The sequence below is a fragment of the Dermacentor variabilis genome, chromosome 1 (assembly GCF_050947875.1).
Source record: "Dermacentor variabilis isolate Ectoservices chromosome 1, ASM5094787v1, whole genome shotgun sequence".
NCBI classification, from domain to species: domain Eukaryota; kingdom Metazoa; phylum Arthropoda; class Arachnida; order Ixodida; family Ixodidae; genus Dermacentor; species Dermacentor variabilis.
Window position 1 is genome coordinate 291,404,408 of NC_134568.1, and position 21,880 is coordinate 291,426,287.

Sequence of the window (21,880 nt, forward strand, 5' to 3'; positions counted from 1 at the left end):
GATCTTTTTGACCATTTCTCGTTAGACGGCGTTTCATTTCCTGCCAACTGCTGTTGCCATTCCGAATGTGGCAGCTCATAATATTCAAACACTTTCGGTAATATATTAATTAAGGAGCGCGTACTATGCCTTGTTTTGATCTCATATACGGGCAACGCAAAGGCGGGTCAAGCAAAGTAGCCACACTCGCGGCAGAAGGCATGTCTGTACACTTAAAACATCTCTGTGCTCGTACCGTGACCGGAGACGGTGCGTGCGCACGTGTATATTTAAGGAAAACGTACTAAGCCCCGTGATATTGCCCCCTTTCCGGTCTTGTGCTTTACTGTATGGTGATTTGTTTTACCGCGGTACATCGAGTATTTTTCGCCGAATAACAGCGCTGTTCGGTGGCGAAGCTGATTAGGAATCAAATAGCCGCTGGGCAATTTGTGAAACAACATCGGTCCTAGGTTTGCTTACCCCGATTCGAGGGCACATATACATTCACTGCGATCCGGACTTTGCCTAGGCGCCTTCTATGGTCACTTTCGATCCGTCATACGCACATTGCGAACACACCAACGACGTTCGATCTTCGCCTCTACTTGACTGCAGAACCGAAGAATGTTCAACCGTTTAACTAGAAGTTGCGAACATTGCGCACACACGAACGACGTTCGATCTTCGCCTATACTTGACTGCAGAACCGAAGAATGTTCAACCGTTTAACTAGGAGTCCTAGCAGTCGTGGCCGAGAGAAATGTAAGCACATTAACAACATTTCATGTTGTTTTCCTGGCTTCGTCAACGCTTAGCCGCCTTGTTCGACTCCTGCGCCACCTTTATAATGTGAAAGGAATTCATTATAGTTAAGTTAGTTACATACGTCATAATTATTTTCTTACACAGCGTGATCGTCAGTAATTCTTAAATCACTGCGCGAAAAAGCTGCCTTTTCACGTCCACCTAGCTTCACTGAAGACCAGCCGATTCATATTGCAACTGGCAATGTCATTGCGTTAAAAAAAGTAAACAAAGGTAAGTAAATAGAAATATTGAGGTCACAAAAGTATGTTATTTGTACAAAATAATATTGAAAACAAAATTTATAACTTGCATTTAAAAGCATAAAAGTCAAGCAACCTGCACCATGTGTAACTGCAAAACCCTGGCTACATTGGGCAAATTAAAATTAAAACAAAAGAATTTATAACAGTTGTATTTTATTATCACTTGTTAAACAATGCTAATTAGTTTGAAATTATTAAGAGTAGAAGTTGTGGACAATTACAATGTCAGTGAGCACAAAAGTAAGGCAACCATGTAATTTTGTAAAAGTCTGGTATTATTGGTAAAATTTTGAACAAGTTGCGACATATCTGCTCTTTAATTCTTTCTGAAAACAAAAAGGAAACATTTCTATGCAATAATAAGATACAAACCTGTAGCAAAACTTGATCATTACTAATAAACGGCCAGTTTTGACAACACCCTCACTGGCCGCAGTTTCTCACTTATAATACAACATACGAATTGAAAAACAGCCAGTCCGACAAACTATTCATCCTCGATAATTTGGCCAAGAAGTTATAACAACGATAGTGTGTCTGTTCGCTTTTACGAAAGTGTCTATATGTTCCTGTCAAACTGAAATCCAAGCCACGTATGACGTTTATCTGCTGTCATGTCACCTTAGATTTTCACAACCAACTCAGTGATTTGAGCAATAAAGCGTTGGCTAAAATATTTAGAAAGCAAGTTATGTACCTGTGCGTGTTACCAAACGTTCTTTCTCTTATTCAAGATATGCATCATGTGACGCTGTAGCAGACGACGTAGCAGACGCCACTATCATCACGGGCGCCTTTTCGCGAATTTGTTGCTTGACGAGCATTTAGTAGCCTTCGAGGACGCAGAAGTGTGTCGGGGATATCGCCAGTCTTTTTTCGTTCTTTTACTGCCCCCTTGAATGTGGCCAAGCGCCTAAATACGTAGCACAGTTTGCGCATTTCTGTTCGCGCACAGTTTGCGCACACTGTTCTGAAGTCCATATTCTTGCTTACACGGATGACGCTGCAGTGTTTTGTCCAGACCAATAAAGGATGACTTGGGTGACACTGCATCAGTTTTGTTTACGTAGCGGTAGCGCTAAGAACTGGCATAAATGTTTCGGTTACTTATACGGGGTTTGCAAACGGCGCTTTCGGAAACGTTTAATCTTTAATGACTTTAATGATTTGGTGAGTATGTAGGATTCCTAGTGGAAATATGCAGAGAGAGTGGCCTTTACTTGTGGCGGAACACAATCAAGCTCCTCATTGAACAGAATGGTGCGATGGATGCGACTAGACTACATTTACTCGTGTCATAATTTGCAGTGTGTTCTTTGCGAGCTTACCGCGCTGTGTGCTCAGTGGGGCTCCTCTTGCTTCCATGAGAACCACGGTGACGTGCTAACGCAGTCTGCGACGAACTTCGATTGCTCAGATCGTAATGACAGCTGCCCAGCCGGGCCGACTTTTTGCTTCACCCGTCTGCAGTGCCAAATACTTTCGCAAAGACGGCTTTTCATTGCATAATCATTGCGTGTGCTGGCAGAGGCCTCGTCGGCTAGTAGATGCGGCTTCTGCTATTGCAATTCTGCCTTCATTTACCTTAATTCCAGCTGCAACACGAATACAACTACAAAGAACTTTCGCGTGAATGTTGTGTTACGTGCACCCCAGGGCTGAGCCTGAACGTATGAGAAATAATAATTCGTTGCATCGTTGGTTGTCTTTAGTTGTAGAAAGGCAAGGGATGCGTTCGTACGCGTGTACCAACCTGAGTCATAAGTCTCGATTGTTCTGACGGCAATGTTCATTAACTTTTGTTTGAATATATCTTTTTTTTAGATCGGCTTCCTTTTAGTTTCAGCAGCCGTTTAGTTTCTGTGCTTTCTGGCTGTCATACGAAGCTCCGTATACGCGTCTCAAGGCAATAGCCAAACAGGAAGGAAAAGCTAAAATTAAGAACTTTAACCGTTGTTTGTGAAAATATTTATGGATCAAAATTTTTTTATTTCAAATGGAAGATGAAACGCGGCCGGAAGTGGAGAATAATTCCGTGTTTTTTGAATGGCGCTTCTACAGTTATCAGTGGAGCCGTCCGATGTAGCCACTCTGCAATACTTATGTGGGGGGTTTTCTAACTTTCCGCGGTGGGCGCAGTACGTATAGCACCGCAGCGTCCTGTGTTCTACGCGGTTGTACGGGATGGTGACCACGCATCGTTACGCAACTTCCCGAATAAGAGGACGAGGCGGTTTTGGCACTTGAATTAGTAGAGCAGTAAACGAGGGATCCAAAAGAACTGTGATTTTTCCGGAAATATGTATATGTATACGTAATTCTTCCAGAGCTATTTCAGGAAACGCTACTAGAAATCTTTATTTTACACTTTCGCTTGTTTACTTGTTCTTGTCAGTGTTCTTCCTGCGCTTCTTTCATGCGCGCGGCCGTTTGATGTGGTTCCTTGTTTGCCAAGGAGAGGTGTATCTCATAGGGGGAGGGGGGCGTACCTGTGCGGTACATCATCATCATCATCATAATCAGCCTGGTTACGCCCACTGCAGGGCAAAGGCCTCTCCCATACTTCTCCAACAACCCCGGTCATGTACTAATTGTGGCCATGCCGTCCCTGCAAACTTCTTAATCTCATCCGCCCACCTAACTTTCTGCCGCCCCCTGCTACGCTTCCCTTCCCTTGGGATCCGGTCCGTAATCCTTAATGACCATCGGTTATCTTCCCTCCTCATTACATGTCCTACCCATGCCCATTTCTTTTTCTTGATTTCAACTAAGATGTCATTAACTCGCGTTTGTTCCCTCACCCAATCTGCTCATTTCTTATCCCTTAACGTTACACCTATCATTCTTCTTTCCATAGCTCGTTGTGTCGTCCTCAATTTGAGTAGAACCCTTTTAGTAAGCCTCCAGGTTTCTGCCCCGTAGGTGAGTACTGGTAAGACACAGCTATTATATACTTTTCTCTTGAGGGATAATGGCAACCTGCTGTTCATGATTTGGGAATGCCTGCCAAACGCACCCCAGCCCATTCTTATTCTTCTGATTATTTCCGTCTCATGATCCGGATCCGCCGTCACTACCTGCCCTAAGTAGATGTATTCCCTTACGACTTCCAGTGCCTCGCTGCCTATTGTAAATTGCTGTTCTCTCCCGAGACTGTTAAGCATTACTTTAGTTTTCTGCAGATTAATTTTTAGACCCACTCTTCTGCTTTGCCTCTCCAGGTCAGTGAGCATGCATTGCAATTGGTCCCCTGAGTTACTAAGCAAGGCAATATCATCAGCGAATCGCAAGTTACTAAGGTATTCTCCATTAACTTTTATCCCCAATTCTTCCCAATCCAGGTCTCTGAATACCTCCTGTAAACACGCTGTGAATAGCATTGGAGATATCGTATCTCCCTGCCTGACGCCTTTCTTTATTGGGATTTTGTTGCTTGCTTTATGGAGGACTACGGTGGCTGTGGAGCCGCTATATATATCTTCCAGTATTTTTACATATGGCTCATCTACACCCTGATTCCGTAATGCCTCCATGACTGCTGAGGTTTCGACTGAATCAAACGCTTTCTCGTAATCAATGAAAGCTATATATAAGGGTTGGTTATATTCTGCACATTTCTCTATCACTTGATTGATAGTGTGAATATGGTCTATTGTTGAGTAGCCTTTACGGAATCCTGCCTGGTCCTTTGGTTGACAGAAGTCTAAGGTGTTCCTGATTCTATTTGCAATTACCTTAGTAAATACTTTGTAGGCAACGGACAGTAAGCTGATCGGTCTATAATTTTTCAAGTCTTTGGCGTCCCCTTTCTTATGGATTAGGATTATGTTAGCGTTCTTCCAAGATTCCGGTACGCTCGAGGTCATGAGGCATTGCGTATACAGGGTGGCCAGTTTCTCTAGAGCAATCTGTCCACCATCCTTCAACAAATCTGCTGTTACCTGATCCTCCCCAGCTGCCTTCCCCCTTTGCATATTTCCTAAGGCTTTCTTTACTTCTTCCGGCGTTACCTTCGGGATTTCGAATTCCTCTAGACTATTTTCTCTTCCATTATCGTCATGGATGCCACTGGTACTGTATAAATCTCTATAGAACTCCTCAGCCACTTGAACTAGCTCATCCATATTAGTAATGATATTGCCGGCTTTGTCTCTTAACGCATACATCTGATTCTTGCCAATTCCTAGTTTCTTCTTCACTGTTTTTAGGCTTCCTCCGTTCCTGAGAGCATGTTCAATTCTATCCATATTAGACTTCCTTATGTCAGCTGTCTTACGCTTGTTGATTAACTTCGAAAGTTCTACAAGTTCTATTCTTGCTGTAGGGTTACATGCTTTCATACATTGGCGTTTCTTGATCAGATCTTTCGTCTCCTGCGATAGTTTGCTGGTATCCTGCCTAACGGAGTTACCACCGACTTCCATTGCACACTCCTTAATGATGCCCACAAGATTGTCGTTTATTGCTTCAACACTAAGGTCCTCTTCCTGAGTTAAACCCGAATACCTGTTCTGTAGCTTGATCTGGAATTCCTCTATTTTCCCTCTTACCGCTAACTCATTGATCGGCTTCTTATGTACTCGTTTCTTCCGTTCCCTCCTCAGGTCTAGGCTAATTCGAGTTCTTACCATCCTGTGGTCACTGCAGCGCACCTTGCCGAGCACGTCCACATCTTGTATGATGCCAGGGTTAGCGCATATTATGAAGTCTATTTCATTTCTAGTCTCGCCGTTCGGGCTCCTCCACGTCCACTTTCGGCTATCCCGCTTGCGGTGTACCTGTGCGGTACACCGTATTTCAATCCTCCTTTGCGGATTTACGCGTCGTTATGGCGAATGGTGGGCATTATTCACGTTTGGACTATTCGAAGCCCCTCCCCCCCCCCCCCCCCCCCGACCAGAAATCCTGGGTACGTGCCTGGCCATGGTACTTAGGTGGAGTGGCTAACGAATAATGGAAGCATCGTTTACAGACTTCGGTTTTATTGATGGGCACCAATGACACAAAGAACAGTATGCGGAAAGCGGTCACCGGGGTCAGGAGTGCCGCGACGTCGTGCTCAGCAGCAGCAGTTCTCCACACAGGCACTGAGCCATCGCAAACGTTGCACGAGCGTCGGCACAGCGCAGAGGTGTACGCCGGTAACGCATACCCACCTTTGAGCTAAGTTCCCGCGCCGCATCGAAATTCCTTGTCTATAGGCTTGCGCTGCAGAAATTATGTGGCTCACTGCTGCATTTCTTAGCTGGTTCACGTCGCGAGAAAAAAAGGAAAATTTGAAGGCGATTCCACCTCTAGTTGATGTCGATGAAAGACAATGTCTTCCTTGGCGAGTTCGGGGTGAGAATGGGGTCTGTGAACCGTATACGTTTTATTGTGAGCCAGGCTGGAGCGACAACGTCCGGCGTCTCCGATCGGAAAGCGGACGTCGCGACCTCGCCGATAAACAGGACACCGTAACTGCCGGGACACTTGTGAAAGAATATCGGTCCTCCTCTCTCATCCTAGAGTTACTGCATAGGTAACATATACGTACAGTAACTAGTGCAGCGTAGCTAACCACAACGCACTAGCTCATGTCGACGACATTATGTTTCCTATCAATAATATTTCTCTCTGTGTCTCATTCCATGATTCCCCCCCCCTCCCCCCTATGTACTGAAAGTTCCCCTTCGCGATCGCGGCATAGCGCCCCTCTGTCTACCTGCTGGGGCGGAGTCACATCGCATGGCACTTTATGGCGTCACCCGCAGCGTGAGGGGAGCAGGAAGAGCGTAGGACATTGAAAAAAGTTAGGCGCGCAGACACGGACCCTTGCGTCCGTGTCTGCACTGCCTTCGCAGCAGGCCCACATATTGAGACATCGCTATATCCAGGCTCGCCAAGGAAGACATTGTGTTAACACACACACACAAAGAAAACTGAGGAGTCAGCTTTGTGGCGAAGGTCAGTACCCTTGCTTTCAATAAACAACAGCATATCATAAAACGAAGCTTTATTGCGCGCAACGAAGCCCCCCGCTCCCGCTTTCGACGACGCACGCGCGCACGCACACACACTCACACGCACGCACGCACACACACACACACACACACACACACACACACACACACACACACACACACACACACACACACACACACACACACACACACACACACAAACACACACACACACACACACACACGCACGCACGCACGCACGCGCGCGCGCAGTGATAGGCATAACAAGGCAAAAGGGTGTTTATTTCTTAGCTCTGAACGACCTACTAATTCTTTATCGTTATGAAAATGCGGCTTAATATGTACTATGCGTAACCACTGTCGAGGGACAACTGTACTACCCACGTACCGTGCTGCGCAAATACTACAGTATTCAGCCAATACTACAGTATTCAAACCAAATATACCGCCTCTCATTCTTGTTAGACTGAGAGGCGGGCTAGTTGGTTTGCCTTCATTGTCGAAAGTTTTACGCGTACTAAACGAAGACAAAAAGAAGAGGACGCAAAGACCAGCTCCGTCTTTGTGTCCTTTTCTTGTTGTCTTCGTTTAGTGTGCGCAAGACTTTCTACAGTATTCGCAGTACTTGCACTGCATGACGTAGTATACCCGGTGTCCAACCTATCCTGCGCCAAGATTTAAAAATAGACAAATGCCACGTAGCTGGACGGAACCAAGGGAATGTCGTTTGCCTTCGCTTGGAGATACCCACATTAATTCTTGCATTGCGCCTAATTATATAATTATTCTTAATTAATGAACTTCTGAAATACTGTAATTAGATTAAATGTGTCAATGAGAAAATTGCAGAGCAACAAAAACAACTCCCAATACAGCTTTCTGTTACTCCATACTTGCTACATAAATGCATTCTGCCGAGCATGAAAGAAGCCCGCGAATGCACGCAAAATTGCCGCACGAGTGGCTGCTCGAGGCATATGGCTTCGTTCACGCTTGGAAGAACACTTTTATGTAGCACCTATTGCTCAACATAAAGCTGTATCGGGAATTTTCATGTTGCTCTACATTTTTTCTGACTGACACTTTTAATCTAATTATCATATTTTGGAAGTTGATTAATTAAGAGTAATTATGTAGTTAGACGGAATGCAAAAAATAATCTGAGTATGTCCAAGTGACGGCAAATAACATTACCTTGGTTCTGTCCGTCCACGTGGCATTAGCTCATGTTTAAATCTTGGTGCATGATTGTCGGGGCAACCTGTATATTAAATGTACAGATGGAAAAAGAAAGGATAGCCGGCAGTTGCCGCCAGTGCGCGACATGGGCGTTTCTACAGTGGGCGGCTGGCCTATATTTCTTCACAGTAGGGTGTACAATGTGTTGTGAATCAATACTGCGTGTCTTTTGCAAAGACTGCCCAACATTCTTGAAACTAGAGAGCTCAAGGTAAAAATGGAATCACCTCCCTGCTTCCATCGCCAGCAACTCTGAGCATGCGTCATTCAAGACTCCCATTGTGAACATGAACACGTGAACATATTGAACGTCACTCCTCTCTGTAACGCCGCAATTGCATTGAGAGTAGTTATATAAGAAAAATAGATGAATAAATAAATAAATATTATTTGTTAGAAAACAAATTATCGGGAACGGCGGACATCAGAAAAACACGTTAGGTGTTCTAATTTTTTTACTATATAGTCAAATACCGTACCTGCACTATTTCATTAGCCTAGATACGTAGCTGTTGACAATGCAATAGTTGTAACTGCTGACGTAAACTGATAATTTTGAAATCACGCGAGAAGTCCTTATCTATAGGCCGTGCAGCAGGAGAAAGTTTCTTTTTCGCTGGGAAACAAACTGGGCCCTCAAGGAGTGCAAGAAACCACGTGCAGAGGAAACGTCAGTTGTGGACGTCCTCTCACGTTTCCCAGGCTGCGTCACGTGGGCCAAACCGTCTTTCTTATTTCGTCGTTTTACTGTTTATTAGTACACTGTAGTCGCGGTGATTACGGTTCGTGGTGGGCACTTCCCTCAAATGTCATCGATGCGCCAAAAACGATGCTTAGCGCTGTAACTGCTTTGTCACGCTTGTCTAGAATTTTACCTGGCGGCGCGTGGTATGCGTGCTTTTCTTTTTCTTATTATTCTGGTGTGTTCCTGCCACCCCTGAAAAGGTGATGTTCGTGAGATTTGTAACCGTTTAACTCTTTCCTTACCAGGCCTATAGCGATCGATCAATCTGATCCACAGTTTTCCTACACGTTCTTAAACATGTCTCTTGGAATGGTTCTACTAGAAACGATACGCGCCGTGTGAAATGACGATTCAACTTAAGCTTTGGTCAGATTTGACAATTTTTGTCATATTGGGGAGTCTGAAAAAATAAAACCTTGAATGGAGCTGTCGTCGAAACTAGCCTGCAGTGCTCCTAGCACTTCCTCAATCAAACGACAAAAAAAATTGCGCTTAGAAGCTTCTGTCGGGTTGTCCAATATTCCGATACGACGTCTAAGCTGTTTTAACGATGTCTGAAACAACGAAGCAAAGCCAAGTGTTGTCGACAAATTTGACTTCGCCCTGCCATCTGCTAGCCGCCTGGTTAGCTCAGATGGTAGAGCGGCTGCCCCGGAAAGGCGGTGGTCCCGGGTTCGAGTCCCGGAAGGACGAATTTTTCTTCAACTCTGAGGCTTTTCTTTCGAGAAACCCGCATGGGTTTCCCTTGTTGCAATTGCTACGAACGAGTGGATGCCTGATTTTCCCTTTATTCATTACTTCTCTCCACCTTGCGGGTTTCCGCAGAACCCCCCTGTATACGTCAAATTATTAAAAGCCATTCTTCCCGTCGTGCGGGGATTTCACTCACACAAGAACATGCTTTGATAATATTATTCAACTGATATCAAGTGGAACTTTACTTTTCCCATCGTGGTTTGCTTTTTTCTATCAGTATTTTGACACCATATATAGAAATTATTAAGAGCAATCGTTCCCGTTGTGTGGTGTTTTGACACGCACAAAAGCACGCAGTCGATTTCAGACCGACCTTTGGCCAAGGTTTGACCAGAACTGTATTAATTCTCTCGCATTTTGAACACCGTTTGTGCGAGTGCCCTTATTCATTACTGTACAATATTGTTCAACACTCGACATTACTGTACAGTACTGCGCAGGAACTGAAGAAAGCAAATAGAGGCTCCAGCGCTAGTTGAACGCGCACTAGACTAGCTTGCTTGAGCAGAAAAGATGATCGAGCGCAATAATCAACTAATTAAGTATGAGGAGGCTTCTGCATACTCCCTGACCCGACAACCCTTGCTTCGTGAGCCTAAAAGATGCACTCAAAGCGAGCCAGGTGCCTGCTGCAATTACAAAAACAAATGTTCCCTGTAAAATATGAACTTACCCGTTTTCACATTTACGAAGCTACTCCTTTCCCGCATAGAATGAACATCGCTGTGGCTAATATTGACGCCAAGAAATTTGCATAATATTTTTTCTTGCGTGGTCTGACTTCAAAAACTGAGCGTTAGGAGTGAGGCGCATATATTGTATATATTTGTGAATTTTCTTTTACTCTCAGTACTTCTTGTTTTCGGTGATGTTCCAGAGGTGTTTCTTTCAAGTTTGACGCAAACATTCTCAAAAACTGCCTCCACAGTTATTACTGCTTTACATCGTGACAGTGTTCACAAAACGCGCTAAAGACGAAGATGAGAGGAACACATACGACAGGACGGGCACTGAACTTCGAAGTAGCGTTTATTTAAAACGATCATCCTTTTTATGCTCTGCGCATCAGGTACAACATGCACGCATCATCATACAAAAGATCGTATAACTCAATCAGCTCATACATAAGATTGTACAGTCAATGCTTTCACGTGTCTAGGTACCTCGAAAGAAATATCTATCTAGACACGAGAACGAATTGACCATAGAATCTTATGTGTGAACTGATTGACTTAGCGCCCATGCCAGCAGTGGAAGGCGGAACGCTACCGTGGCTCTGCCGCACGCAATCTTTTGTATGATGATGCGTGCACGAGGTACCTGGTGCGCACTGCATAAAATGGACGATCGTTTAAATAAACGCTATAGTTAGAAATTCAGCGCCCGTCCTGTCGTCTTTAGCGCGTTTCCTGAACACCGTCAAGATAAACCAACACGCCCAAATCGAGGTATTGTTGCTTTTTTTTTTAATATTTGGGGTTTTACGTGCCAAAACCACTTTCTGATTATGAGGCACGCCGTAGTGGAGGACTCCGGAAATTTTGACCACCTGGGGTTCTTTAACGTGCGCCTAAATCTTAGCACACGGGTGTTTTCGCATTTCGCCCCCATCGAAATGCGGCCGCCGTGGCCGGGATTCGATCCCGCGACCTCGTGCTCAGCAGCCCAACACCATAGCCACTGAGCAACCACGGCGGGTTAGGTATTGTTGCTTTACATCCATTCAAAGCACCAGTGAACAGGCTGTGATTTTATGTGTCACATATGTTGCGACTACTACGTTTTGAAATGAAACGTTAAAACATCAGATCACCGAAAATGAGCACATTTCCAGCACTAAGGAAAGAATTACATTAGCGGTGCCAGTGATGGGCCTTTGCCGATATTCTGCAGTGCCAACGTCCCAGTGAAGCCAAGGACACTTCATGAACCGTAATCACCACATCGAAACAATAAAGATGGTTCGCATTGCGTGGTACGGTTTGTACACGTGGTTTCTCCTCAAGCGCCCAGTTTCAGTTTCCCAGCGAAAAAAGTAAGAAAGTTTCTTCTGCTGCAGGACCTAGAAGAAGGACTTCTCGCGCGATTTGAAAATTGATAGCAGATCACTTCGTCAATTACCATTAACTTTACATTCTCTGAATCCATATAAATGCGCTAGTTGCGGTTAATTAGTGTATATAAATAATTAGGGAAAAAATTAGGACCGTAGTCTGTTTTCCAACGTCCGCCGTTCTCATTTGTCCGGTTTCTTTCAAAAAATCGCGTTTTTATTTTGAGCGCCCTATAAGAACTTTCGGCAGTCCTCCAAAATACATCGCGCATAAGACAGACAACGCTGATGTCATATATCACATCATAGATGAAATTCGCGTTTTTTTTTTTTACCCTCATTTGAAGCAAGAGTCGTGTTGGAAGAACCCTTGGAGTGGCCAGCTCCATGCCGAGTGAGAATTGGTTCTCAATATACATTTTGCTCTCACCGGGTCCCTCCCTGTACAGGCATTGCAATTATGGAGAGCAGCCACGTCGTGCCATTTTCTGCACGGTACGAGTGAATATATAGCGTGCGTTGTTGGTCATGTGCATGATTTTCACAGCCCTCAGCTCCGCTGTAGGACGAACAGCCGCAGCGTGAATGCCGCTATGACGACGCAGTTGAGCAGAGGCGTCTCCTCGTTGCGTAGAGGCGTCCGTCCGCCTTCGCTGGTGCCGATTTCCTGCAAGAAACAATAACAATACAAATTTCAGGAATTTGAATATATATATTTTTTCAATACAACTGATCGCGATAGCAATGCAATATTCCACTGCTGGGTAAATTTTGATGGGGAAGAAAAAAGAATGTGGTTAAAAAGAAAAATGAAGCGTCCGGCTGGCTCGTAATTACTTCAGCGGAAAGCAGCACAATGGACACGACACGATGAAGAGACTGACCAACCTAAGTGTTCTCACTCGTTTGTCACTTCCTCGTGTCCTGTGTGTTGCACTGTTTTCCTGCTGAAGAAAACGGTGAAGCTGACACGCATCCAAAGGGGGCAAGACAGACAGAACATCTGTTTCACCGCGGCCCCCACACCTTGCCGGTCTGGTCGGACGTGCTTAGAGAAAGTGAAAATCTTCATCACCAATGATGCTTTATTTATTTATTTACTTTCATATACTGTTTGACTGTAATCAGTAAAATTGAATTAGACGATTAATTTCTACATTTCTCTTTCTACAGCAAGCTAACGAGCAGTCGTTATGGAATGCGAAGAGTTCTAGCACAGATGACGTGTCCATTGATGGTGACCGCATTTCAGAGCGTCCTTGCGATTGGACTTGCATGCCATTGCAAGACTTCATACACCAATTTAGTCACGATATCTCGGACGCCTCTCTTTGCGATTCTGTAGAAACCTGCGACAGCTACACACGGTGCCGGGGGACTGCCAACTTTAAGCCTAGCAGCTTTACATGAAGAGGCTGTAGTCGAAGTGGAGATGATAGCAAAGGCCCACGCATGCTACTCGAGATATTGTATGAAGGGTAAAGTGACTCTTTAAGACATAACGAGCACGCACAATTCTCGCTGTGAAGAAGAAACCGTACGGAACGAACTTCTGACGCCCATGAACGGTTATGCGCGATGCCCCTTCACGCTGCTCGACGGCCATGCCGTTGTTACGGCCGCGTTGCATGTCCTCGAAACATGCCCTTCCGCTGTGTTTTCTAAAGATTGGCCGGAACAGACTTAAGTGACAACAAGTTTCAGGTGACCGATGAGTTATCAGTGTAAAAGAGGCCGGTATACACATTCATGTCGAGAACAAAGCGCCAGAAAACAAGCGACCTAAAAGCAGGAAAGCGCCGGTGTTTGTTCGCTTTTCTACGTCTTCTCTTCACAGCGGCCATCTCTCCTGAATTTTTCGTAATCGTTACGAATCTAGGATCGTTCTACAATTTAACGAGAATGTCAAGTTTTGCGGAAAATAAATTCTGTTCGCAAAAATGTTTTAAATCTGTTGAAACACGGCGCGGGGCGAGATTGCAAAAAAAAAAAAAATATTGTGATGGCACAATGCGCTGAGTTCTCATGGCAGCGCAAGAATCCATGCACCGGAGGTACCTGCTTCGAGCAAGTTTCTTTTCAGAAGGGTGTTTTTTCTTTCTTTGTTTTTTTTTTCTTTCATTACAAGCAGGATAAATCGGCAGCAGCAAAGTTGCTGACGAAGTCACTGATCTCTAAGGAGCCACTGGTCACTGAAATCAATGAAGTCACTGATCTGTCAGTCTGTGGTGTTCCAGATTTACTACCCATCAGTCATAGTTAATAAAGTGTGTGTGTCCAACAAAAGGTGTGCGCTCAGAGCAAAGTGCGTGCTATCTCCGCTCCCTCTCGCCTGATTTCTCCTATGTGCGAGATTTTCGCGAATTGTGAAGTTTACAGGTTGGCACGTGTACACCTGTTTGTTGCCCAGCAATGTTGGCCAAAGTTCGCCCACTAAAGAGTTATGGTATCTTCGGCTGGTCCCTATCGAGCGCTACAGACACTCTGACACGCGGCGGGTGTTCGCGTGGTTGAAACGGAGCGCTCCAGGAGTGTTTGGTTGGTTCCTTCTGCGCAATAAAATTCGACCGGAGCGCTCGAAGCCCCTCCAACCCTCGTCGGCGTGGCTCCGAGATCTTGCCGAGCTCCGATTACGTGACGCCCGCAAATTTCCGTTTGTTGCGCGGCGAAAGCCGAAGTCGTCATTTTTATCGGGTCTGTGCTAGGCAACGTTAATCTACGTTGGTGCTAAAGCTCACGGTATCTGTGCTGCAGTGGCGTAATTGCGAAAGCTGCCCATGGATCCGTTGCGGTCGCTTTACGCTCTGGCTCGGATGGAGAGCGGCTCCAGATCTGGCTGCCCCGAAGCGGAGCCTTCGAGCGGCCAGCTCAAGGCACCATTAGATTCACCAGCCGTGGTGGCTCAGTGGCTATACTGTTGTGCTGCTAAGCACGAGGTCGCGGGATCAGATCCCGGCCGTGGTGGTCGCATTTCGAGGGGGGCGAAATGCAAACACACCCGTGTAGTTAGATTTAGGTGCACTTTAAGGAAACCCAGGTGGTCAAAATTATTCCGGAGTCCCCCATTACAGCAAGCCTCATAATCAGAAAGTGGTTTTAGAGCATCAACGCCATAATTTATTAACTTTACTCCGTCTGTGCCAGCGCTGGCGAAAGTGAAATTTATAGGAGCAGGAAAAATAATGATCTGGGCTTATGAAGTATGAAAGGAACTAAACGATAAAACGATTACTAACAAAGATCTTGCAAAAAAACAGCACGATGATATTTTTCAGCGTACACTAAGAAGGCGTGTAAGTGTACTTTACACTAGTAAAAAGCCCGAACTTTGCATTTATGTGGCGTATACTTTTTCCGATTTCCTTGCTCACCACGTTATTTTCTTAAATTTGCAGGATAGTGTAAGGATAGTAGTCTTATCGGCCGTATAAACTTGTATACTTTCGTTAACTAAATTAACAAGCATGGTGTCACACTCGCACAAGCAAACATGAACACATCTCACTCGGTGACCGCGGAAACTCGCTGTGAAAACGCTGCACTGAGGAAGCGCGGCACCAGCAGCGAACGAATCGACCTCCGTGCTACCTCTTGCTTTCATACCAACTAAGCGGCGAAAACACGGAGCACACGAAGCTAACAGCACTCCGCGCACTCAGTCCCCATCGCGGATCGCTTTCAAGATAGGGCCCGCGCGGCCGCGCCAAACTCACCGCCGCTGGAGCAGAACACCCCCCCACCCTAACTACCCTCGCCTGGTGCCTTGCGCGCTACGGCAGAAGGCGCGCTTCATCCCCGCTTTCCTCCTCTGCGCGCCCGAGATTCAGCCGCCATCGTCGGCTCACCATCGCACGGTTTCACTCGCACATACGGCATACGGCGCGCGGCGACGATGTTGTCGCCAGCTGGAACCGCATGGCGCGTTTTCCGCGTGCGAAAAACGTGAGGCGCGGCGAACGCCCACGTTGCCGCCGACGCGCGAGCACACGCACGAAAAAAGGCAGCGGCGCTTTCCCGTTGCGTTTTCCGGGTCGCCAGACAACATAACTCCCAACGACATGAATTGTCTCCGTTACCGCATATATAATATGCCCTTAAACTTACAGAACACTACAATAAAGATAATCTTAGTGTAATTAGACAGCGAAATTTTTGTCTGAAGTGTATTTATCAAGCTTAATTTCAAGCAGCAAAATTGTGTGCGAAACTGCGACTATGTACCTTCCGCATGCTGAGAGGCTGCTGCTTGTTTACAACTTCTTGTAAAATTCACATAGAAGATGGAGTATCGGCCGCTTACTACCGAGCAGAAGAGGCGATTGCTGCTATTAACGGGAATGCTGATACAGTAGCAAGAACAAATGCGGGTCAGGAGGTCTATGCGTGTGCGGCCTGCATGGTTGAGAAAAAACCAAGAGAGCAAGTACCATACACTGGTAAAATTATTTCAAATTGTCTTGCCAGCATTAGTGATGAGACGTGACGCCTCTCCACTTTAGTTATTAGGGCCTTGTTGAAGGTTGCTTTGTTCATTTTAGGTGAGCACGATGCGCGAACCAACACGATGCGCGAACGAAGTCACGGTAGCACGAGTTTTCTTTGGCGCACGCGCCAGTTACGCCTAGACAAAAAAAATTGCGCCGAAGACGTTCTGTCGAGATGCGCAGAGAACAGGGCCATCTGGTGGCAAACCCGAAAACCAAAATACCACGTGACCAAATACCACGTGACTTACCTGAACTCTGATTGGTGGACGCACCGCGCGACACGTTTTTTTCTACTCCGAGCAGCAGCACGCGGCGGCGCGATTTCGTGACGGATCATCCTGGGCATGCGTCAAAATGACGCGCACGTCCCACTATCCTCGCGTCCATCGCGCCTGAAATCGTGCCATGCGGTTCCGCCTTTAGACTTCATACGGAACATCACGGCGACGGTGACTCCGACGGTGGAAATGCACCTAGACTGTCCGCGCAATTGCTATTGCAATAAAATGCACTCATGCACCTTTGTCACACTCGCCATTATGCCGCTCACTTTGTACAGCATACCTTCACAGGGCATCAGCGGCCTTACATGCTCGTCCCCTTTAATACCCTTGCCAATGTCGGTGGAAGGGGGTTTGTGGAAGGGAGCGACAACTGGCCAGAATGTATAGTGAGACGTTGATAGAAGTGAAATGACCATGATTTATAGTGATAGAATCCAGCATGCTGTTCGCGATTTAAGTAGGAATTACAATTTTAAATTGGCAATGAAAGCCTGAAGAACCAGCAAGTGGTGAGACCTCGTGGTGAAATCTTGGTACTTCGGATGTATTCTATGAGATTTCTATACGTAAGTCGACGGTTATAAAGTACATCATAACTGCTGCTTAAAAGCGCCGTAGCTATATTATTAGACATTCAAGCATTATTGGAAATCAAAAACGCACGCATCGCTACGGCAACATGCTCCACTTCATATCACGTGTAAAGGCGTCTTTTCGTTTTGAATCCAATTGGTTTCATTTTGAGTGTTTAAATACCAAAGCAGTTGGGAAAGAAACCACGAAAACACATAGCTATTATCGCAGAAATCATTTACCAATTCGGAAAACATGAAACGCAGGAACATCGACTTGATAAACAAAATCATACTTTGTTACAGCATGGCCACACTTCTCATCTGCCTCCCACTAATGTAAACGTATAATCACTATCATGCTTGCCTATCACCGTTTTCTGCATGTTTCCAGTGAACGACTACATCCTCACTGCAGATCGAAAAATTCTGATGAAAAATGTTCCACGGCGTTTTCTGCGTTACCGCTTCATGATTAGACACTCTGAGCGGTAAGCATTGCACTGTACTAGCAAAAATACTGCCGTGAATATTGGTTGTCAGTCCCTTTAAGGGACAATGAAGGCGTGCTGTGCGGGGTGCATGCACAGAGGGCATGGCAAAGCGGCTCGTATCTTTTTTTTCTTTTCCCGGATATTCTAATTTCTGTGAGAACACCCAGTAAAAAACACACAAAAGTTCACGGGGTGCTCAGTGTGACATCTTAGTAGTGTTAAAGTCAATAATGCTATAAGTGGGTTTGATTGTACTTCTTTTTGTCTGATTAAAATGTTTATCTCCTATGCTTTATTTAGCTACCTGGTTATGGCAATTATCGGTTTAACAATGGGATTTCCTTGGCACTTGAATATTGTTGTACACGGTTTCAACTGTAGTTGTATGATAAGTTCAGCACAGGTAAGCTATGTAATGCATGAATAAATGTCAGTTGTGAATTTGGTTACGTCATTTCTGTATGCTAGTGCGCACACACCCTCAGTAGCATGCACATGACATGTCATGTACACCATTGCGGCTGCGTCTCTGATACAGCCTGCCTGATTTTTTTTTCGATGTTGCTGGTGGTGTCCTAACAAGGAAACAAGAAAAGATGGCCGCGAAAAACCTTGAAAAGCAATCGTTTGCAAGGATAAAGATTGTGTGAAATGCTATAAAGAGAATTCACTGAAGAGCCAGGTCAACTCGTTCCTTTTACTGTATTTGAGCAATGGTAACGTAAGTTGACGGGGGAAAGTAACGTAAAAGTAAGTGTAATGCTTATCTATGGCACTGCAATATTTTGCTTGTGGCATCCCTGTGAGTAGAAGTTTTTGCCTCAATGTTGATTAATCACTAAGCACAAACGTATAAAAGCGAGTCCACAAGCCTAAAAAGTATGCAGCCTTATATGCAGTAACTGCCTCTTTACCTGGAGAGTAAATATTGGTTTAAAAAAACTGGATTTAAAAGTTGTTTAAAGAGACCAAGTTTGATGGTCCTTTCAAATGCCATGCTGCTGCCACATTGACAGGTACTAAACGCTGTCCTAATTAAAAATGAAAACAAAGTGATGTGACTGTTTCACAGAAAACAAATGAACATAAGCATGACGTGCCAAGATTATCCGAACCAAATATATTCAAATAGTAAAATGTAGACCCATCTCCAGAAAAAACGATTGCATGTCTTTTGCCAAACAACTACAAACGAAAGGTTTCATAAAGCTGTGTGCTTTACTTGAATAAATATAGCTCCCTTAGACAGAGAGAGTGCGAGAATGGTAAAGTCTGTCCAAGTGTGTAGCTCGACATACGCAACATGCATTACAATATCATGCAAAAAGGAATGCATACATCACAAATAAGAAGTAAAAACTTCTTTACCTAATACACACTATTCTTTCTGTAGTATCACCTAATTATATTACTGTTTAAAATATTGTAATGCCCATTTCTATTGTTCCAGTTCTTATATTAAATTAAGAAGTTTTTATATGACCCCACCCTCCTCGTTAGAAAGCAAGCTACATATGATCAATGTTTTCTTGTCCAGTTTCCATTAGGGATGAACCAAATTGTTTGAGGAACAAGCAGACAACAGAAAATAATTCAGATGGTGGTCCTCACTGCGGGAGAATGCTGCTGCTGCAGTAAACAAGTTCAGAGCAAAGAGAATAGCTGAAGTCTGCTGCATTCCTTATATGCGCTACATCGTCTATCACCGTAATGTGAATAAAACTAAAGTAGTTGAAGCAACATCAATTTTTAAAAAAAAAGTTTTCTTGGGTCTTACGTCCCAAGAGAACAACCTGCTTATGAAGCATGCCGTAGTAGGAAAAACAGAGAATTTACGACTGCCTGGAATCCTAAGACTTGTACCTAAATCTAAGTATACACCGAAATGCGGCCCCCTCGGCTGGTACTGAACACGGACTATTAGCTCGGCAGCAGAATGCCATAGCCACTAAGTTACCGTGATGAGTGAAGAACTGTCAACCAAATACACATTCCAAATAGTTATAAACCTCTTCCAAATAATGAAGGCGTCTACACGCGCCTCCAATATCTTGGTCTTAGTTTTCACAAACGCTCCTGACCCAATAATTTCCATTTAAAATATGAGCGGCTTTAGTGATCATAGCCTCATTCAACTAGCTGTTAGCATCAGGAAGCCCTTGTGTGGCACAATAAGAAAACAAATTCACAATTACAACAGAGCAAATTACGATGAGATTAACTCCCAACTTGAAGAATTCTTTTGTTAATTGCTACTACCTTTATTTAATTGTCAATCTGTAAATGACAACTGAGTACTCTAGAGGCAAAAATCAACTGCATTAGTACACCGGTACGTCTCGTTAGTCTCCATAACTAACGACAAATCCAGCCCTTGGTTCAACAAGTCTCTTCGCAAACTAAGGAATATAAAGCGTTCGTATAGCAGGGCTAAACACGCGCGTGCGCATTGTTGAGGCTTGACAGATACATATAGAAAGATGGTTTAAAGAATTACTGCTCAGCGATATCTCCCACAGTAGATAAATACTAGTCGCAAGACCTACCAATGCTGATAACTTTCAATCCCAAAAAAATTTTGGCACAACCATTTTCTTCTGACTAAAGATATTAACACCATAACTTTACACGGAACAGAAAACATCCCTATTTCTAGCGCCGATTGCCTCACCATAGTCAACACATTCTTTTAATCTGTTTTCCCTCGGGAGGACTTTTCCAATGTTCCAACTCTTCCCGAACTTGACGCCGCATATATGGCACCAATTGTTATCACTCTTGAAGGCATTAACTTACTCATAAGTAACCTGAAAATATTCACTTCAGCCGGTATTGACAACATTAATTCCAAGATATTAAAGAACACCGTCATAGCCTTAAGCAAAATCTTATGCCATATTTTTCAACAATCCCAAGCCCCTGGAAAGTTACCCACTGACTGGTTAATAGGAAAAATATTACCAGTTCACAAGTCTGGAGATGTTCACTCACCTGAAAACTATCGGCCCATAACATTAACCTCCATATGTTGCAAAATGCTTGTGCACATAATCACTTCACACGTGTACCACCTAGAAGCTCACAGTTCTTTTTTTCTAACCAGCATGGTTTTAGGAAAGATTTTCCTGTGACACACAATTATTTGAACTGACGACTCACTTGCACTTTAACATAGACTGCAAACTTCAAAGTGACGGTATCTTTCTTGACTTTTCTAAAGCTTTTGACCGCGTTCCCCACCTGCCGCCTAATTTCTAAATTATCTACCCTACTACTTGACTCTTTAAAAAAAAATTAAATTATGGGGTTTTAAGTGCCAAACCCATTTTCTGATTATGAGGCATGCTGTACTGGAGGACTCCGGAAATTTCGACCACCTGGGGTACTTTAAGGTGCATCTAAATCTAAGTTCACTGGTGTTTTCGTGTTTCGCCCCCATGGAAATGTGGCCGCCGTGGCCGGGATTTGATCCCGCGATCTCGTGTTCAGCAGCCCAACACCGTAGCCACTGAGCAACCACGGCAGGTATTGGCTCTATACAATTATTCTGGATTTGCAATTTTCTTTCCTTTCAATACCAGTTTACTGTTGTTAACAATTTCTCTTCCCCACCTTCTTCTGTTAGCTCTGGTGTGCCGCAAGGCAGCGTCCTCGGGCCATTACTCTTCTTAATCTACACTAATGACTTTCCCACCCAGATTACTTACTGCATGCGCCTTTTCGCCGATCACTGCATAATCTACCATCCTATTTACACGACTTACGATCACTTGGCACTTCAAGTAGATCTTAACCTTATCACTAAGTGGTGTAACAAATGGCTCATGACACTAAACTTTACAAAGTGCAAGGTAATGTGCTTCAGCCGAAAATGTGTAAATTCTGAATTTTCATAGTACCTTAATAACACTATGCTTTCACACACTTCATCATACACAAGTACCTTGTTGTCCTTCTTACAGAGAATCTTTCATGGGTCCCACACATCCCTCCTACATGCGCCAAAGCATCACATTCTCTTGGCTATCTATGACGCAACTTGCAATATGGCCCGACAAACATTCGAAAACTCGCTTTCAGAACATTCATTCTGCCAAAGTTGAAATTTGCCTCCATAATTTGGTCCCCTCATCAAAATTACATTATCAATATTATAGAAAGGATGCAAAATAGAGCCGCCTTGTTGATATCATGTAACTACCAGTATAAACTGAAGCATTTCACAAATTAAATTA

The 21,880-nt window shown here is 44.4% G+C and overlaps 1 protein-coding gene and 1 long non-coding RNA gene across 2 annotated transcripts in view; one reads left to right on the top strand and one right to left on the bottom strand.

The window, feature by feature from the left end:
* Nucleotides 1-21,880, top strand: part of LOC142567368 (uncharacterized) — a 996,706-nt gene that overhangs the window by 681,641 nt on the left and 293,185 nt on the right. The gene's annotated exons all lie outside the window — the stretch shown is intronic.
* LOC142567263 (uncharacterized) overlaps nucleotides 10,808-21,880 on the bottom strand; it is a 33,161-nt gene continuing 22,088 nt past the window's right edge. The window contains exon 3 of the long non-coding RNA XR_012825183.1: nucleotides 10,808-12,475. This is a non-coding gene — a long non-coding RNA (uncharacterized LOC142567263). The remainder of the gene's footprint in view (nucleotides 12,476-21,880) is intronic.